This window comes from Scylla paramamosain, chromosome 13 (assembly GCF_035594125.1).
Source record: "Scylla paramamosain isolate STU-SP2022 chromosome 13, ASM3559412v1, whole genome shotgun sequence".
Lineage (NCBI taxonomy): Eukaryota > Metazoa > Arthropoda > Malacostraca > Decapoda > Portunidae > Scylla > Scylla paramamosain.
The window spans coordinates 8,007,501-8,020,000 of record NC_087163.1 but is presented as its reverse complement, the minus strand read 5'-3'; the positions used below and the strand labels follow the sequence as shown (position 1 = coordinate 8,020,000).

At 39.3% G+C, this 12,500-nt stretch overlaps 1 long non-coding RNA gene across 2 annotated transcripts in view; it reads right to left on the bottom strand.

Moving 5' to 3' along the window:
* The window catches only part of LOC135106160 (uncharacterized), a 95,573-nt gene that overhangs the window by 29,962 nt on the left and 53,111 nt on the right, over positions 1-12,500 (bottom strand). For both annotated transcript variants that reach the window (XR_010271143.1, XR_010271144.1), the window contains one exon: positions 4,345-4,374. This is a non-coding gene — a long non-coding RNA (uncharacterized LOC135106160). The remainder of the gene's footprint in view (positions 1-4,344; positions 4,375-12,500) is intronic.

Sequence of the window (12,500 nt, the reverse complement as noted above, 5' to 3'; positions counted from 1 at the left end):
TGTTTACCAAGACAATCTAACACAAGATAGCCATTCTAACAGCATATCTTCTTCTTATTATTTATTGATTTATTTTTTATTTTTTTCATTTCTCTCTCATTGAACGTCCTTATTTTCCCACACTTGGCTGGACGGCACATGAGTCTCTCCCGTTTTTAGAGGTTATAAACAATATCTTTTCAAAGGTTCATCTTTCTCATTTTTTTTTTCTTTGTTTATCCATTTTGAATCGTCAGAAGACTTGCCGCCCAACAATAAAGTTAATTTATAAACTGAATGCAACGCTTTCTATCAACCTTCTAATCTTAATTACATCACCGCCAAGAGATAAGAGGTTAGGAAAATTTAAAAAGAACTTAGATATAGCAAAGTTATTAGGTGGGGTTATTTTTGCGAGAAGTTTAGGAATGCCTCTCAGTCTTAAAATTACCCTTAATTTTCACATACTGCCTCTAAGCGGTAATCTTTGCAGCGTTCACGTAATAGATATATCATTATGAAGGCAACACTCAAACTTGTGAAAAATCATCAGCATAATTACTGAAAGTAAAATGAAAGGCTGACAATGAAGCAACAATATCAAGGCCTGTCGATAAAATGCAAAGGGGATTAGTATAAAATGTAAACAGTAACAGAGAAAACAGTAAAATATTTATCATTTGTACTAAAAAATGTATTTGCAGTGATAGTGGAGATTTCTGGTTCTCCCTTTTTCCCGTTTTTCTCTTTCTTTCCTCTTCTTCCCTTTTGGACTTCTCTGTCTGCTCCTCTCTTGTTTTTGTTGTTGTTGTTGTTGTTGTTGTTGTTGTTGTTGTTGTTGTTGTTGTTGTTGTTGTTGATGATGATGATGATGATGATGATGTTATTGTTCTTCCTCTCCTTCTTCTTCTTCTTCATCTTCTGTTCTTCTTCATCCTTTTTTCTTCCTCCTACTCTTCTTCCTCTTCCTATTTTTTTCCTCCTTCTCTTCCTCCTCCTCCTCTTATTCTTGTTTTCCTCTTCCTCCTTTTCTTGTTTTCCTCCTCTTCCTCTTCTTGTTTTCCTCCTCTTCTTCTTGCTTTCCTCCTCCTCCTCTTCTTATTTTCCTCCTCCTCCTCCTCTTCCTGCTCCTCCTCCTCCTATTATCTATCTACCTTGATTTCCAGAAAGCTTTCGACACTGTTCCCCATAAGAGACTCATCAGTAAAGTAAAAGCTCACGGCATTGCCGGAAACACCCTGAAATGGCTGAGAGACTGGCTCTCTGACAGAAAACAGCGTGTTGTGATTAATGGAAAAGAGTCAGAGTGGCATAAGGTAAATAGCGGCGTTCCTCAAGGCTCTGTATTAGGACCAGTACTCTTCATAATGTACATAAATGATATTGATGAAGGGATAAACTGCAAAATAAGTAAATTTGCAGACGACACCAAAATAACAAGTAGAGTAACGTCTGTGTCACAATGGCAGGAACTGCAGTGTGACCTAAATAAACTAACAAGCTGGGCAGAAAAATGGCAGATGAGATTTAATATAGAAAAGTGCAAAATTCTACATATCGGAAGCAACAATGTTCAGGCGAGATATGTAATGAATAACATGCCACTGTCAAGTGCTGATAAAGAAAAAGATCTTGGTGTCGTTGTGTCAAACGACCTAAAGCCGAGTCAACACTGCACAGAAACAGTAAAGACGGCAAATAAATTAGTAGGGTTCATTGGAAGAACCTTTGAATTTAAATCAGAAAAGGTTATACTTGCCTTATATAACTCACTGGTGCGCCCTCATCTAGAATACTGTGTACAGTTCTGGTCACCATACTACAAAAAAGACATTGAAAAACTGGAAAAGATACAGCGCAGAGTCACAAAGATGATTCCAAGATTGCGCAATAAGCCGTATGAGGAACGACTGGAAGAACTAAACCTATTTAGTTTAACAAAGCGCAGGGTAAGAGGAGACCTAATTGAAGTGTTCAAAATTTTCAAAGGATATAGTAACATTGATGCACATAAATATTTTAACATTGATCATTCTAACCTAACAAGAAATAATGGATTCAAGATTATACCCAAACGTTTTAAATCTCACGAGGCAAAACATTTTTTTCTTTAATCGTATAGTAAATATATGGAATAAACTTCCTGCAGAAATTGTGAACAGCAATAGTATTGAATCATTCAAAAATAAAATAGACAAATATTTAAAAGCAAATCCCCAACAAGCTCTCTTCTTGTCCGAATAATTACTAAATTCACTAATAAACTCTTATTCACCAGTTTTAATATAACTTGTATTAACTTTCAGGTAGGCGTATAGAGTTCACCGTAGGGTGAATAGTAGAACTTCCTTTCATCCTTTCCTATGAAAATTTCCATGCCAGTTTTTCCATACTGCATGGTACTTTTCCCAACTATTTCCATGCCAGCGCAAGCTGGAGGGAGTGGTGGGTGGGGAGGAGCCTTCTACTATGCTGTCCTGTCTCTCTTCCCTGTAGCTAGTTAGAAGTAGTTACCAAACAGCCTTGCAAGGACCAAAAGGTCTGTTGCTGTTTGGCTTTCCTTTGTATTCCTTTGTATTCCTCCTCCTCCTCCTCTTTCTCCTCATCCTCCTCCTCCTTCTCCTCATCCTCCTTTTCTTCTTTTTCTTCTTCTTTTTCTTCTTCTTCTTCATCCTCATCCTCTTCCTTTTTCTCTTCCTCTTCCTCCCACTCCTTTTCCTCCTCCTTCTCCTGTTCCTACTACTTCTACTACAACCACTACTACTACTTCTAATACTATTACTACTACTACTACTACTAATAATAATAATATTACCACTACTACTACTACTATCATTACTACTACTACTACTACTACAGCTAAGTGCCACCCTTGCTAGAAGCGATGAACAACAGCAAAAACAATATAGAAACATCATCACCACCACTACCACGACCAAGTAATCGAGATTATTCCGACACTACACCCTTTCTTGTCTGCGTTGTTTTTAGTACAAAGCTTTTAGTGGTATCAGCAGTGTCACCGGAGTGGAGTATGGATTTGTGGAACACTTCACACACACTAACACACACACACACACACACACACACACACACACACACACACACACACACACACTAGAACATAAAAAAAATAAGGGAAGGTACAAGATGGCATCAGACCAACATGTGGTCGTCTCTGTATGAAATATATGAACTTATTTCCAGCTATAATCTCTATTCATAAATTTGTCTAATCTTATTTTAAAGTTTCTTAATGACTTAGCAGTAAATACCTGATTCGTGAGTCCTTTCCATTCATCTACCATTCTATTTGAAAACTAATTCCTTGCTATCTCCTTTTTTAATCTACATCTTTTCAAGCACGCACTCACTCACTATCGCTGGTAAAAATAAAGAAAAAAAAAAGACTTCTTATAACGGATCAAAAATCAGTGTTTTAAGAGCAGAGTGAGAAATTCGTCTGAGTACACGAATATTTAAAATAATTGAAGGTCAGCTATGATGAGGAGCAGCCGTGTTCTCACTTACAGGCAGCTTTAAAGAGCTTGGTATCAATTAAAGGGAGCAATGGAACGGAGACAGGAGGGAATGGCGGGTATAGAGAGGGTAAGGGAGCGGAAGGAGGAAAGGGGTGAAACTGTCTTGTTGGGAGGCAATAGAAGGGATGTGAGGGTTGTGCCGATAAAGGGCATGGTGGAGAGTAATAAGAGAAACATCAAATAGAGAGAACATTGAGACAGAAATACAAACATACAGACGGGCAGGAAGCAGTCCAGACAGTAATAAGGACAAGGTGACAGACAAGCAGCCCCTCCCCCCCCCACTCACATGATTGGCATCTTCAGCAGCACAGTAACCTTTTACATGATGACCTTTTAGTGAATTGCAATGAAATACAAATAAACTATCCCAAAGTAAATTTAATAAAGAAAACACCAGCTAAGAACAGTTTACAGTCAATTAAACCGTAAATAAATAAATAGCTCCTTTTGTTGAATCCACTCGCTGTCATGAAAACGTGAACAGGAGTGGCCGCTGCTCGTATTCCCACAGGAGTTGTCCATAAATACTGGGATGAAGTCGCGTTTTACTTAGAGAAGAAAATAACAAAATACGAATGAAAAATGGGGATGTGACGTCCCCGTGAGTCCGGCGCTCTTAAAGGGAAGGGAATGCAAGCAGAAACACAACGGGGAAATAGAAGAAGGAAACTTGACGCTGCAATATGAACACTATGACGATATGTAAACTTTTCACTTAATATTTGCTGGTAAAACAGAAATTACCAAAATATAACAATAAATGCATGAGTATGTAATAGATACGCCAAGGAAGAGATGAAACGGATATTTTTTAACTTACCAATGACGTGGACGTGTTGCGGAGGAAAACCTGAAGGAAACAAGAAATGAATAAATAAATAAAACAATATTTACCATTTACATTTGCATTTTTGTAGTTTCAAGGTCAACAGGAGGAAATAATAATAAAAGAGGAAGACAACAATGCAATCTAAGCTTTTTGTATTTTAATTTCAGCCTTTATCACGAAAGGCATCGCTGCAATTAAGTGCAAAATGTCCAGCTAATATCTCTACACTGAAATTGCTTTTTTTTTAAATGATTGATGTGAATTAATTTTATTTCACAGAATCTCCGCCTCGCCTGCTGAGCCCTGAGTGAATGGTAGGTATTAGTTACATAATATACAAATTAATCAATATATATATATATATATATATATATATATATATATATATATATATATATATATATATATATATATATATATATATATATATATATATATATATATATATATATATATATATATATACACACACACACACACACACACACACACACACGAGAAAAAACGTAAATGAATTAAATTAATGAATACTCAGAAAAATATGCACAGATGAATTCATAAATAGATAAACATACATAAATACACTTGGAAATAATAATAATGAACGAATGAATAAATACATTTTTATATCCATATCCATGCATTAAAGATTACATAATATATTAACTAATACAGCATACAATATATATTAGCTAATACAAGCATACAGTGAAAAAGTATATACTACAAATATATAAATTAATAAAATGCATACATATACACAGAAAAAAAATATGATGAAGAAATAGATGCAGCATATGAATAGACAAAGAAAGAAAACAAGTGTGACTAGGTTCGTTTTCATGTTGTTAAAAGAGGTAGCAGTCTGACGGTCGTGAGGGAGAAAATAACAAAGGTGAGTATGCAGATAAGTCCCTCATTAATAGAGTACCTAAAAGTTCGTACACTAGCATTTTTTTTTTCACTTTTTATTTATCTTTTTATTTATTTATTTTTTCTTTGGTATACGATGATTTCACTCCTAGAATATTTCACCTGTCTATTTTTAAGCACTTGAAGACTAAGCATTCATTTGTACTGTTTTTGCGTATTTATTCATTTGTTTTTAGATGTTTGCAAATTTCCACACCACATACTCCAGCACTCGTGTATGCATTATGCATCCGCCGAAAATCATCACATCAAGCCTTCTATTATTATCACCACAATACCAAACGCAGGACACACATACACACACACACACACACACACACACACACACACACACACACAGTCCACGTCTGGGGAGAGGACACAAAAGTCCCAGTTCGCACTCTTCTTCTGATATCGACTCTAAATGTCTTGACATATCCCACATTTTTTCTTCATTAATTTCTGCAACCTTCGCGCCTTTAGATCTAACTTTCAATCTGTGGAATACCACCTCTCCTCCAGTAAGTCTTACCTTCTTTTCCTCACTGAAACACAGGTATCTGAGGCAACTGACAATACCTCCTTCTCTGTTTTCTCCTACTTTCTCTTCTGCTTCTGGCATTTTGCTTCTGGTTCTAGTGCTTCTGGCATTTTGCCTGAGCAGGTATTAGTCTGATTTTCCTTGGAATAAGTACTGCTTCTGTGTCAGAGACCCGTCTCTGGGTGCTGAGCACATAACAGAGGTGACTATTTGGAATGGAGGCTCACTCTTTTCCTCTCTCTAAATCTTCGAAACTTTGGTTTAACACACCCTGTTCTCGTGTTATAAGTGATAGAGAAGCGGCCCACAAAAGATAATTGAGCCTTCTATTACCTGAATCTTATGCACTTTATATTTCTGCCCGGAATCATTCCAAGTCTGTTCTCCAACTACTCAAAACCTTCATCAATACAGTCTCAAAAACTTTCTAGATCTAACTTTTCTCGTGACTTCTGGCACCGAGCCAAAAAATATCTCTAATAACTTCATCATCTTTCCCTCCTTTATTTCGACTTCATGACACCATTGTCATCTCATCTGTCTCTAATGCTGAACTCTTCGCTCACATCTTGCTAAACACTACCTTGGATGATTCAAATCCTCCCTCTCTCCCAACATCCGACCATTAATGCTACTCATTAATTATTTAATTAAGATCCTTCGCAGTGATGTTTTCCATGCCCTCGCTGGCCTCAACCCTCGGAAGGCTTATGGACCTGACGCGGTTTCTCCTATTGATCTCCGAAGCTGTCTCCGTGTTTGCACCTTGCCTAGTCAAACTTTTCCACATCTGTCTATAAACGTCTGCCCTTCCTTCCTGCTGGATGTCTGCCTGTATTCAGCCTGTTCATAAAAAGGGTGACCGATCTAATACGACAAACAGTTCATGCAGGGAAGCCACAGAACACCTGACTTCTCATCTCTTTAAAATTTCTGACTCGGACAGAGCTAACTTAGTATTGTTCAATGCCTCAAAAACTCAATTCCTCCATCTATCAACTCAATTCCTCCATTTATCAACTCTTTTTCAATGTCACTCAACTATCCCCTCTTCTATACTGAGCATTCTTGGTCTGTCCTTACTTATAATCTAAACTATTAACTTCACATCTCATCGCTAACTAAAACAGCTTCTATGATGTTAGGCGTTCTGAGTCGTCTCCGCAAATTTTTCTCACCCTTCCAGCTGCTAACTTTGTGCAGGGGCCTGATCCGCTCATGTATAGAGTATGCCTCACATGTATGGCGGGGTTCCACTCATATCGCTATTTTAGAAAGGGTGAAATAAAAAGTTCTCGTCTCATCAGCTTTTCTCCTCAAACTGATTGTCTTCAGCCTCTTTCTCATTGCCGCAATGTTGCATCTCTTGCTATCTTCTACCGCTATTTTCATGCTAACTGCTTTTCTGATCATACTAACTGCATGCCTTCCCTCCTCCCGTGGCCTTGCAGCACAAGACTTTCTTCTTTCTCTCATTCCTATTCTGTCCACCTTTCTAATGCAAGAGTTAAGCAGTATTCTCAATCGTTCATCCTTTTCTCTGGTAAACTCTGGAACTCTCTGCCTGCTTCTGTATTTCTTCCTTCATATGACTTGAACTCTTTCAAGAGGGAGGTTTCAAGACACTTATCCTTCAATTTTCGATGATTCTCTTGACATAATTTTTTGAACTGGTACCTCAGTGGGATATTTTTTCCCCTCTTTCTTTTTTTTGTTTCCCTTGACCAGTGACCCTCTTCTGTAAAAAAAAAAAAAAAAAAAACTACCGTCTACTGCCTTGATTTCCTGCCTCTCTAAAGATTTTGAATTTATCCTCAATCTATCCTCATCAACATCTACCGCCCCACGATCTTTTATCTGATCTCCAGTATGGATTACGTCGAGGCTCCTCTACTGGTGATCTTTTGGCTTTTCTTACTGAGTGTTGGTCATCTTCCTTTACAAATTTGGGTGAAATTTTCGCTGTTCCGTTAAGACATATCGAAAGCATTTTATAGAGTCAGGCACAGAGCTTCGATCTCCAAACTACCCTCCTACGGCTTCAATCCTTCTCACTGTAACTTATCAAGTTTCCTTTCTAATTGTTCTGATGATAATGTGGTAGACGGTCACTGTTCTTCTCATAAATCTATTAACAGTGGTGTTCCTCAGGGTTCTGTCCTGTCACCCATTTCCTTATTATTCATCAATGATCTAAGCCAAACATCTTGTCCTATCCACTCCTTTTCTGAGGATACCATCCTGCTCTTTTACACGTCTTTTCGTAGATGTCCAACCCTTTAGAAATTAAAAAGCTCACTCATGGAAGCCACACAACGCCAGGCTTCAGATATCTCTAAAAATTTATGATTGTGGCAGAGTAAACTTAACTCAATTTCTCCATCTACCAACTCACATAATTTTCCAGATAAGTATCCCCTCTTTTACATTGACTCTCAACTCTCCCCTTTTTCTATATCGAACATCCTCGGTCTGTCCTTTACTAATAATCTAACCTGGAAACTTCACATCTCATCTCTAGCTAAAATAGTTTTATGAAGTTAGGCGTTCTGAATCGTCTCCGTCAGTTTTTGTCATCCCCCAATTTCTAATTCTGTATAAGAGCCTTATCCGTTCATGTATGTAGTACGCTTCACATATATGGGTGGTTCCACTCATATCGCTCTTTTAGACAGGGTAGAATAAAAAGCTTTTCCTCTTATCAGCTCCTCTCCTTTAACTGACTGTCTTTAACCTCTCTCCTTCATCGCCACAATGTTGCACCTTTTGTTATCTTCTAACGCTATTTTTTACGCTAACTGCTCTTCTGATCTTGCTAACTGTATGCCTTCCCTCCTCCCGCGGCCTCGTGGCACAAAACTTTCTATTTCCTCTCACCCCTATTCTGTCCACTTCTTTAATGCAAGCGTTAACCAGTATTCTCAGTCATTCATCCTTTTTCTGTTAAATTCAGGAACTCCCTTCCTGCTTCTGTATTTCCTCCCTCCTATGACTTGATCTCTTTTCGAGGAGGTTTCAAGACACTTATCTTTCAATATTTGATAATTGTTTTCACGTCTTTTTTGGGAACTGGCACCTCAGTGGGGCTACGTTTTTCCACATTTTTGCTATTCTTTGCTGGTACCCCCTCTTACATAACACACACACACACACACACACACACACACACACACACACACACACATACAACGACAGAAAAATACAACTAAGGCCTACGTAAACTCAAATTCATAAATATGTTTTTGGTGAACTTACTCTAAGAACTAATTACGATAAATGAGCATTCGTCCACTGGTAAGGCGACAGCTTAGCGCTAAAACATCCTTATGATAACATACCCAACAATGGCGTCTGTCGTGTGTACACTCCGAAGGGAAGATAACAGAAGACAAGAGACAGGAGGAGAGCGAGGAAAGGGTAAGAAGAAAGACAAGGGCACCAAAGAAGGACCAGGAGGAGGAGGAGTAGCGAGAGAAGAAAGGGGGCGGTAGCAGGAAGAGGAGCAAAGGCATGATAAAGGGAGGCTGCAAAAAAGTATGAGTTGTTTTTGAAAAGCGAGGGACTGTCAAGGGGAAGATGTTGAGGAAGAGAGAACCAAAGATGGCCGAAGGAAGCAATGGAGGGGAATGGAGACAAAAGCGACGCGGGAAGGGCGGCAAAGAGTGTTGAAAAGGAGAGGAAAACTGGGAGTGTCCAACAAACAGCGGGCAAAGGAGAAACGAGAAAAAAGATAAATGGAAAGACAATGGATGGAAAGAGGCAAGAGAGAGAGAGAGAGAGAGAGAGAGAGAGAGAGAGAGAGAGAGAGGACATAAGAAATATAGATAAGAAATATATAGATAAAATGACACATACACATACGCAAACAAAGAGGGCAAGACAGAGCGGAGACAAAAGCGCCTGAAGAGCCACGGAGTAATTTGACCTCCAAGAAGCTCCTCCCCAGCCAGGTAGTCCCCCAGGGCACACTACGGCTTCTGCTGCCCCTGGGGAGGGCTGGGGAGATGCAGGGCAAGGCAGATTCTCGGAAAGCACAACAAAGCGGAAAGACAACCATGGCAAGCCAGATAAGACTCACACTCTCTCTCTCTCTCTCTCTCTCTCTCTCTCTCTCTCTCTCTCTCTCTCTCTCTCTCTCTCTACCTGTTAAAGTCTTATCTTGGAAATGTGATAATTTTCTCTACATTCATCTTTATTCACTTTATATTTTGCCACCTTTTTATGCAACCACTTCTCTCTCTCTCTCTCTCTCTCTCTCTCTCTCTCTCTCTCTCTCTCTCTCTCTCTCTCTCTCAGCAGAAAGGTACTAAGCTGAGACTCATTTTTGATATTCTAATGGCCCCTCTAGTACACCTGTCCCGCAAGGTAGCTGCTACATCCACTCCAAATGACGAGATTCTTGAGAGGAGCATGGCACTAACTCAGCGTGAAACAGAAGCTGGCTTACGTAAGCTAGATGACGTCACCACATCCTGTTTCCATGGTGAGAGGAAAATAGGCGGCTATAGACGGAAGCACACACACACACACACACACACACACACACACACCCCGCGCGCGCGTAGAGGGCGAAAAGAGCAAAGTGGAGAGGGTATGAGGTGCATAAAACAAAAGCTGGAGGGGGGAGAAAAGGAGAGTGTGAGTGTGAAAATGCTCTTAGAAAGGAACTAGGGAAGTGTCGTATTGTTTTAAGTTTCTTTGTATATGTAGTGTGTGTGTGTGTGTGTGTGTGTGTGTGTACTGATGAGGCAGACAGGAACCCTACATAGATGAGCGTTTCCCTGCAGCCTCTCCCTCATTGGTGGAGTAAAACGCGTCCCTCGTTCCTAATTGGCTCAGTGTGCTGTGAGAAGGGAGGGCGTGATTGGCCCGTGCTTTAGACCAGCTCCCTCCATCCAATGATTGGTGCTTTACACGTTATTATCACTCTGCCTCTTTACAATTTCACGACGAGAATTTCAAAAGCTTCTAGAGTTTAGCTTTTTTCTCTCTTTCTATCTCACTGTGCCTGTTTTTCTGTTTCTCTCTCTGCATCTCTGTCTCTCTGCATCTGTCCCTTTGTCTGCCTCTCGCACTAAGTACTCGGGCTATGAAGAATCACCCCAGCATCACGTAATTCAGAAGTGATCAGGCATTCATAAGGCTTTTAGTGACTGGCTTCAATTTTGGAAATGGGTGCTTTTGTCATTACTAATTCTACTGACTGCAAAGAGGAGCGGCGGGTGTGAGACGCAATGCAGGGGAATAGGAAGGAATATGATGAATAGAAGATAGAGAATACGCAGACGTGAAGGTGTTAGATGGAGATGAGATGAAGGAGTAAAGAGGGAAAGGAAGGAAGGAGGGAGGGAGGGCACGGATGGATCTTGCGGGTGGACTGAATAGATCTGGAGAAAGGATGACTGATTGAAGTGAGATGAAGGAAAGGATGGAACGCTGAAAGGAGGATATGTGATAAATGAGGAACTGCGTTAAGAATAAGCAGCTGGAGTTAAGGAAATGATGACGACTGAGTGTGGAAGAAGGATGAAATGTCAATGAAAAAATTAAATAAAATGGGGGAATTAGAAGGAAGTTACGAGATGGAAGCTAAAATAAAACACTGGAAAATGTGGTGTGAAAAAAGGGGAGGAGGAAAAGACACATCAAGGAAAGTTAAGAGATGGAAAAAAAAATAAACTAAGTGAAATGGACTGACACAATCGCAGGAAGTGAACGAAAAAAAAATATATGCAAAAAGAAAAAAAAGTACACGAGGGTGAGGGGAGAGAGAGAGAGAGAGAGAGAGAGAGAGAGAGAGAGAGAGAGAGAGAGAGAGAGAGAGAGAGAGAGAGAGAGAGAGAGAGAGAGAGAGAGAGTGTTTCCTGTTTGACTGACTATCAATGATCACCACTTGTATCGAATATGATTTTCCTCTACTACTGTTCTGAGCTTAGATGATGTACTCGCCCGGTTGAGGATGCTTGCCACTGCTGGATCAGATGAGGAGCTTGGTGTGTTGGTAGCGTGGAGGACGAGTGGTGAGTTTGGTATTTCTGGTAGCTTGGAGGTCGTGCGTATAAGTTGATATAGTTGGTGTGTGCGAGTAAAAGACACGTATGATGAGAGTTCTTCTTGATTTAAAGTTAGAGAATGTACACACTTGATACGAGACGAGACTGTAACGTCACGACTGGTTGTTCTCTCTCTCTCTCTCTCTCTCTCTCTCTCTCTCTCTCTCTCTCTCTCTCTCTCTGAAGTGACATGAAATGATGACTGAGCAGCGTCTCTCAAGACTGACTGTGACTGAGCGGAACTGAGTGAAAGATTAAGACTGAGTGCTCATGACTGGGTGATGAAAAAAACAATAAGAGGGCTCATTATTTTAGCCAATGACCAGGAAGAAAGACTCAGAGCGAGCACATATTTTTTTTCCCCTGAGGACTGGAAGTGGGTGTGAAATCCCCTTGAGAAGTAGAGGAGGAAGAGAAAGGTTAAAAATAGAAAACATTGGCTGCCCATGGGCACACGTGGGATGAATATATGAAATTGTGAATGTGTATATATATATATATATATATATATATATATATATATATATATATATATATATATATATATATATATATATATATATATATATATATATATATATATATATATATATATATATATATATATAATAATAATAATAATAATAATAATTGCTGAGACC